Here is an 8,831-nt window from a genome sequence, read left to right as displayed (position 1 = left end):
AAATGGATGTCAGAAGAGACACTGAAACTTGCTCTCCAGTGTAGAGATGCTAAAGCAAATGGAAGAAATGAGGCGGTACAACAGTTGAACAGAAAAATCCAAAGGTCAGCTCAAGAAGACAAAGTAAAATATTACAACGAAATGTGCAAAGATCTGGAGTCAGAAAACCAAAAAGGAAGAACACATTCAGCAATTCTCAAGCTGGGGGAACTTAAGAAAAAATTCAAGCCTCGACTTTCATTCTTGAAGGATTCTTTGGGCATATTATTGAATGATGCAGAAAACATCAAAAGAAGATGGAAGGAATAAATAGAGTCACTATACCAAAAGGAAATGGTTGATGTTCAACCATTTCAAGAGATAGTATACGATCAAGAGCCAATGATATTGAAGGAAGATGTCCAAGGTGCACTGAAGTAATTGGCAAAGAACAAGGCACTAAGAATTGATGGAATACAAATTGAAATCTTTCAAGACAGTGAGGCGGCACTGTAGGCACTCACTCATCTCCGCTAAGAAATTTGGAAGACAACTCTGTGGCCAACTGATTGGAAGAGATCCATATTTGTGTCCATTCCAAAGATAGGTGACCCAAAGGGATGCGGAAATCATGAAATATCTTTGATATCCCATGAGAGTAAAGTTCTACTAAAAGTAATACAGAAATGGCTGCCAGCATACATTGACAGAGAACTTCTAAAGGTTCAAGTTGGATTCAGAATAGGACATGGAATGAGGGATATCACTGCTGATGTCTGATGGATCTTTTCTGAAAGCAGAGAATATCAGAAAAATGTTTACCTAGGGTTTGTTGATGATGCAAAGGCTTTTGATTGTGTGGATCATGACAAGCTATGAGCAACATTGTGAAGTATGACTATTCATGAGGAATCTGTACATGAACCAAGAGGCCATTGTTCAAACAGAACATGGGAACACTGAATTATTTAAAATTAAGAAAGATGTGTCATAAGGTTGCATTCTTTCACCATACTTATTCAACCTGTATACTGAACAAATAATCTGAGAAGCTGGGTTCTATGAAGAAAAACATGGCATCAGGATTGGAGGAAGACTCATTAACAACCTGCGATATGCAGATGATACAATCTTGCTTGCTGAAAGTGAAGAGGACTTAAAAACGTTTACTCCTGAAGATCAAAGAGCATAGCCTTCTGTATGGATTACATCTTCTCAATGTCAAGAAAACAAAAATCCTCACCACTGGACTAATAAACAACATTCTTTATCAATGGAGAAAAGATTGAAGTTATCAAGGACTTCATTCTTCTTGGATCAATTATCAACACTCATGGAAGCAGTAATCAAGAAATCAAATGATGTATTGCATTAGGCAAATCTGCTGCACAAGACCCTTTCAAAGTGTTGAAGAGCAAAGATGTCAGCCTGAAGACTAAGGTGTGCCTGACCGAAGCCATGGTATTTTCAATAACCTTGTACGCATGCGAAAGCTGGACAGTGAGTAAGGAAGACCATATAAGAATTGATGCTGTTGAGTTATGGTGTTGGAGGAGAATACTGAAAGTGCTGTGAGCTGCCAAAAGAACCAACAAATCTGTGTTGGAAGAAGTGCAGCCAGAGTGCTCCTTGGAGGTCAGGATAACCAAACTTCATCTCTCATACTTTAGACATATTGTCAGGAGGAACCAGTCGCTGGAAAAGGATATCATGTTTGGTAAGGTGGAGTGTCAGAGAAAAAGACGAAGTCCCCCAGTGAGATGGATTGACAAAGTGGCAGCATCAATGGACTCAAGTGTGGCAACAATTGTGAGTACCAGGCAGTATTTTGTTCTGTTGTGTATATATAGGGTTGCTGTGAGTCAGTACTGACTCCATGGCACCAAACAACAACTACTACTACACAATCAATACTAAAACCACACTCATTGCCATCAAGTCAATTTTGACTCCTAGTGACCTAATGGACAGAGTAGAATTGCTACATACAGTTTCTAAGTCTGTAAATCTTTATGGTTTTACATCATTAAAGGTGTGTGCCATAGTTGTATCCTTTCACCATACTTACTCAATCTGTGTGCTGAACAAATAATCTGAGAAGTTGGAGTATATGAAGAAAATTCAGCATTAGGATTGGAGGAAGGCTCGTTAATGTTACAGCCTTGCTTGCTGAAATTGAACAGGACTTGAAGAACTTACTGAAGATAAAAATCTACTACCTTTAGTATGGATTACAATTCATGGCAAGAAAACAAAAATCCTCACAACTGGACCAAGAAGCAACTTCAAAATAAACAGAAAATATTGTAGTTGTCAGAGACTTCATTTTGCATGGATCCAAAACCAATGCTCATGGAAGCAGCAATCTAGAAAAAAAAAAAAAATGATGGACTGCTTTACGCATATCTGCTGCATGGTGGTGGTGATTATGTGTCATAGCGACCCTGTACAGGGTGTCTGAGGCTGTAAATCTTTACGGGAGCAGAAAGCCTCATCTTTCTCCCATGGAGCAGCTGGTTGTTTCAAACTGATGACCTTGTGGTTTGCAGCCTGAAAGACCTCTATAAAGAGTTAAAGAACAATGGTGTCAATTTGAAGACTAAGGTGTGCCTAACTTAATTCATGGTATCCTCAATTGCCTCTTAGGCATGTGAAAACTGATCAGCAATTAAGGAAGACTGAAGAAGGATGATGGTGCATTTGAATTATGGTGTTGGAGAATATTGAAAGTACCATGAACTTCCAGAAGAGCAAACAAGTCTGTGTCGAAATAAGTACAGACAGAGTTCTCATTCGGACTCCAGGTGTGGTGCCATAGGATACGCACTCAACCCCAAGGTTGGTTTAAACTGCAAGGTCAGGGGTTCAAACTCACCAGCCGTTCCTCAGAAACCCAACACAGGGTCTCTATTAGTCAGAACTGACTAGATGGCACACAACAACAAAGGGTTCTCATTTGAATCTAGGATGCAGAGACTCTGTTTCTAATATGTTGGACATGTTTTCAAGATAGATCAGTCCCTGGAGAAGAACATCATACTTGAAGGGCCAGCGAAAAAGAGTAAAGCCACCACCAAGATGGACTGACACAGTGACAGAAACAATGGGCTCCAACAGGAACAACTGTGAGAATGGCAGAGTGCTGGGTAGTGCCTCATTCTGTTACACGCGGAGTCACTATGTGTAGGAATTGACTAGAAGGCATCTATATATACAGAACTAGATAGATACAGGACTCCTGGTGTAGTGCTACAGGATCAGCACTGAAGTGCGAACCACAAGGTCAGCAGTTCATACCCACCAGTCGCTCCTTGGAAACCGTATATAAGGTTGCTATGAGTTGGCACTGACTTAATGGCACTTAACAATAACAAGATAGATACATAGGTAGATAGATAAACAGCTTTTCAGTTCCTACATAAGGAATCCTGGTAGCATAGCGGATTACAAGTTGGGGCTGCTAGCAAAAGGTTAGCAGTTTGAGTCTGCCATCCACTCCACATAGGAAAAGTCAAATTCTAACCTGTGATCATCTTTACATAGGGAATACTGAAAAGGTTATTTCAATAATAAAGGCATTTTTAGAATTATCTGGAAACATAAAATACTGAACAAAAATGAAAAAGAATTTTCATTTTTTAGGATTGATGTTTTTCTTCTTTTGTGTCTCTCACATTTGGAGTCCTGAGAAAGCCCCTAGGAAAGGGAAGCAGGGAAAATAGCCAGAAAACCAAAATTACAATAGTGCTCTTGGTCCCGTTTATGACTTTCTACAATTAAACTCGCTTCAAATTAGATCAGTAGGAACGCCTCAACTGGAATTTTGAGAAAGTTTCATGGCGTTGTGTAATTTAGATGCTGGACTGCGCCCAGTAGACTTTTCTTTATTAACTACAAGATGATTCCTCACACATTTAAAGCTCACAGCTAACACTTTGCTTGGGGAGATTTTTCAGCAGGTTTTACTTGAAATGAAGACAGCCAAAAATGCAAAAGAAAAAAAAAAAATTGTCAGCATTTTTCTGGGCTGCTTCTAATTCTTAGTGGGATGAAGCAAATTTAGAGTGTCAACGAGGCACTTTTGATGATCTATTTTGGGTTAGAGAGCCTCAGTGTATGTAAAATCAATGTGACCAGCAAATATTATTTTGAATCAGATTTGTACTTGCAGGATTTGGCCACATTTTGATGTATCATTATTTGGGAGAAAATTATGTTCCCAGATTCGTACTAGGTCTTCAAATATTTTTAAATAGCTGCAGAAGTTCAGCAGATTACTGTGTGGCACAAGTGAGAAAAATCTTTTGTATATTGGTCAAAAGGATGTATTTTCTTAAATAAATATGTACCTCATATTATGAAGATAAAGGTAAAAGGATATTTGTTTTAGAAAATATATTTACATTTTAATGTGAAAACCCTTGTGTGTGTGTGTGTGTGTGTGTGTGTATATATATATATATATTTTTTTTTTTTTTTTTCCTGTCAAGTGAATTCTGATAGGGCACTCTAAAAGTCAAACTTTAACTCTAGAAATGATATATACACCACAGATTTTTTTTAATGAGTTGCACCAAAATGTTAGCTTCAAATGGATTAAGTTGACTTGCAAAGGACAAGACTCATATTTATTCTGTTCCAACAATGCACTGTAAATCCTTCCATACACCCTAAAAGAAGGATTACCATAAATGAAACAAATTTATACAAGACTCAGCGGAAATTGAAAAAACAAATCTCTATCTCTAAGACATTTCAGTGTGCCCACGTTACACAAAACACAATTTTACTATAAGAACAGGTCAAACCAAAGTGAAGAATTGGAGTATCACAAAAGGGCTCTCGTACCTGAAAGGAACACCACCATCGATTTAAATTTCACAAAGTATACTACATATCAGAAACCAAAGAGTTTCTTCAGAATTTTATAAAAGAGAAAAATCAGTTACTTGATATCAAATATCCAGTTTTTCAGCACCCTGCTTAGTGCATATTACATGTTCTTCAGATCTTGGGGTGGGGGGGAGGTTACCACATTTGCTAAGGCTGTTTCTTTTTTATTTAATTTGCATAAGGACAGAGAAGACTCTACCACGGATTCAAGTATTTCCTATGTGCCAGCCACTGTGCTGAGGAATTTAAGACCTTATTAAATTACATGTTCCCATTCCCACTCATATTATGATTTGGAAAATAATCAGTGACTTATTTTCATCATAGTTTATTCACAGAAGGCATGCTTCATCTTGCGTTGCTATTATTTTTCTAAGATACTTTCTTTATAAACTTTTGCCCATCAGTATTCCATGTTGAGATAAAAACCTTCACAAAAGCCATTTAGGAGCTCTGGTAGCCTAGTCCTTACTAGATGGGCTGCTAATCTCACAGTCAGCAGTTTGAAACTTCCCGTGGTTCCGTGGCAGAAAGATGAGGCTTTCTGCTCCTATAAAGATTTACAGCCCCGGAAACCCTGTACAGGGTCACTATGAGTAGGAACCAACTCCACAGCACATAACCACCACCAACAGCAGTGTTTCTTGAATATTTAATGCTATTGGATGTCTTGACTCCTGGTGTGGTGCTTTAGAATCAACACCGGACTTCAAACCACAAGGTTGGCAGTTCAAACCCAGCAGCTCCTCCTCAAAAGTCCTATACAGGGTCACTATGGGTAGGAGCCAACTTGATGATACTTAACAACAACAATGCCATGTTAGTTCTCCTGGGATAAACCATGGTGGTTCCATGAATAAGTACTCAGCTGCTAGCCAAAAGGTAAGTGGCTTGAACCCACTAGCCACTCATGGGAGAAAGAGGCAGTCTGTTTGTGTACAGATTTGTTGTTGTTGTTAAGTGCCGTCGAGTCGGTTCTGACCCATAGCGACCCTGTACAGGGTTTCCGAGGGTGTAAATCCTTACGGGAGTAGAAAGCCTCATCTTTCTCCCGCGGAGCGGCTGGTAGTTTCGAACCGCTGACCTTAAGGTTCGCAGCCCGATTCGTAACCACTACACTACCAGAGCTCCTTTGGAAACCTTGTAGGGTCACTGCGATTTGGCGTTGACTCAGTAGCATTGGGTTCAGTACTTGGGAAGACACAAAAGAGGTATGAAGTGTAAATATTGACTTTATCATCTAGACTCCCTAGATGCCATGGACATTTACCACTCCACTGCTCATCACAAATTTAGAGATTCCCAGAAGAAAAGTCAGGCGCTCTGTTTCCAAAGAAATCAGCCATTGAAAACCCTATGGGGCAAGTCTTACGCTAACATACATGGGTTGCCAGGAGTTAGAGGTGACTCGTTGGCAACTGGATACGTATACAGAGGTGGTGGTGGCTGTATGCTTTGGAGTTGTTTCTGACTCATAGCGATCCTGTATAGGGTTTCTGAGGTTGTACATCTTTAGGGGAGCAGAAAGCCTCATCTTTCTCCCACGGAACAGCAGGCAGTTTTGAACTGCCTACCCCTTGACTCATAACCACTACACTATCAGAGCTCCCCTCATATACAGAGGATAAATCAATATTTGGTCTCTTGTCTTTTGTTTTTTGTTTTTTTCCTTCATTGCCTTTTGATTTAAACTCATTAATTGCTTAATGAATGCCATCATTTTTAGGTCCTGGTGTGGTGTTGTGGGCTAATGTGCTGAATTGCAAAGTTGCTTTTAATCACAAGGTCGGTGGTTGAAGCTCACCTGTTGCTCCTCAGAAACCCTATACAGGGCCACTATGGGTCAGAATCGACTCAACAGCACTTAACAACAACCACAACTACAACATATGTTAGGGGAGCGCAGTGGCTGTATAGGGTAAGCACTGGACTGTGAACCACAGGTTGGTGGTTTGAGCTTGCCAGCAACTCTGTGGGAAAAAAATGAGGCTTTCTATTCCCACAGAGATTTACAAACTCAGAAACTCTATGTTAAGTGCCTTTGAGTCGATTCTGACCCATAGTGACCCTGTATGGAGTTTCTGAGGAGCAGCTGGTGAGCTTGAACCACTGACCTTGTAGTTCAAACGGCTTTGCCGTCTGGCGCATTAGCCCACAGTGCCACACCAGGACTCCTATACAGGGGTGCTATAAGTTGGAACCAACTTGACAGTACTTAACAAAAAATGACAACAACATATGTTAAGATTTTAAATGCTGTTACCATGATAAACAAATCAAGCAAATCTTTATAAAACTAAAAAGATTTGAAATTCAATAATGAATACAATACATAACGATTCAAGCATGTTATGTTTAATGATACAAAACAACTAGTTCTAATACTCTTTCAATTCATGTTGGCCTCCTAGGTTCTCTTTCCCTTCTACACTGGCAAGCTTGTATATTATATATAACCTTGGTGGTGGTGGTTATGTGCCGTGGAGGCAGTTCCAACCCATAGCGACCCTGTACAGTGTTTCCGAGGCTGTGAATCTTTATGGGAGCAGAAGGGCTCGTCTTTCTCCTGCGGAAGAGCTGGTAGTTTCGAACTGTTAACCTTAAGGTTCACAGCCCGATTCGTACCCACTACGCTACCAGAGCTGCTATTTTCTTCAGATTCACCAGCCCATTGCACTCACTTTCCTATTTGGGGGTAGCAGAAAGAAGCTGGAATGAAACCAGTTAAACACACACAATCCCTATGTCTAGCTAGATCTCTTTGCATAGTATGGGAACAAATCTTTTCTTGGTCCTGATTCATCCTATGCTTTATCTGAACTAAGAAATACTACATTAATTTGGGAATAATGAAGTTAAAATGTATAGCTCTCCCCATTATTCTGGTCTCTGCAGAATCAACACATCTCTAGTATTCTTTCGAGCCCTCATTTATACTCAAATTTTCCTACTGAAAAATGTCATCTGAGGATTTTACTCTGAGTACTATTTCACACGATAGACAAATTATTAATGCACTCTACTGTCACTTGAAAATTGACCTCTCAAATCATCTTACTTCTTACAGAGCCTAGACTTTGCAAGTTCCACCTTTGCCTCTTTTGAACAATTTCTCAAACATCAGAACGTGCAGACCATAGCAATTGATTTTTCCTAAACCCACAGAGAAGTGTGATTGTTTTGCAGGATAATGTGGTGACTAAGTCTGGAATCAAGCTTGGGTAATAAATCCTGGTATGCCACTAGAAAACAAAAGTGTTGATCTGTTGGAAATTACTTATCAGTGTCTGCAAAGTGCAGATGGTCGGAATACATGTAGCAGGTGGTTAATAACACTATCTAGCATTCTAGGTGCTTTCTGCTAGTAAGACACTCTGATAAATGCTTTATGTCTATTATCTTAGTTTTAAGTATTTCCATAAAACACGTGCTATTATTAACCCATTTTGAAGAAATGAGGCATCACAAAAATTTTTAACTTGCACAACAGTGTAAAGGTGGTGACTGAGGCAACCTGAACTCCAGATCCATCTAATAGACTGCAGTGAATATTCTTAAACCCTACACTATGCCAACTGTTTGTCATGAGGTTTAAATGCCATAATACATAGAAAGGACTTACGATGGTTTTTGACATTTAATAAATACACACATAAGAAAATGTTAGTAAATACTCCAAACAATATCATTTTTCAAAGTATTTTATAGTTTTAACAAATTATCACTACTCTTTTGCTAGACTCTTTAATCTATAAGAACTTATCTCGAGGTTTTCATTTTTCTTTTTTGTAATTATTGTGAAATTGGGAGAGAACATGTATGCTTTCTATTAAATTCAATATTCTGCTGGCGTGGACACTCCCCAGGCTCACCTAACACCAGCCTCTGTTCTGCCAGAGGATTGGGACATCATCAAGAGGAATTACTTATGAATGACCATAAATCTAGAACAAGAAGGA

The sequence above is a fragment of the Chrysochloris asiatica genome, unplaced genomic scaffold (assembly GCF_000296735.1).
Source record: "Chrysochloris asiatica unplaced genomic scaffold, ChrAsi1.0 scaffold00134, whole genome shotgun sequence".
Taxonomy (NCBI): domain Eukaryota; kingdom Metazoa; phylum Chordata; class Mammalia; order Afrosoricida; family Chrysochloridae; genus Chrysochloris; species Chrysochloris asiatica.
Note: the sequence above shows the minus strand (reverse complement) of the source record.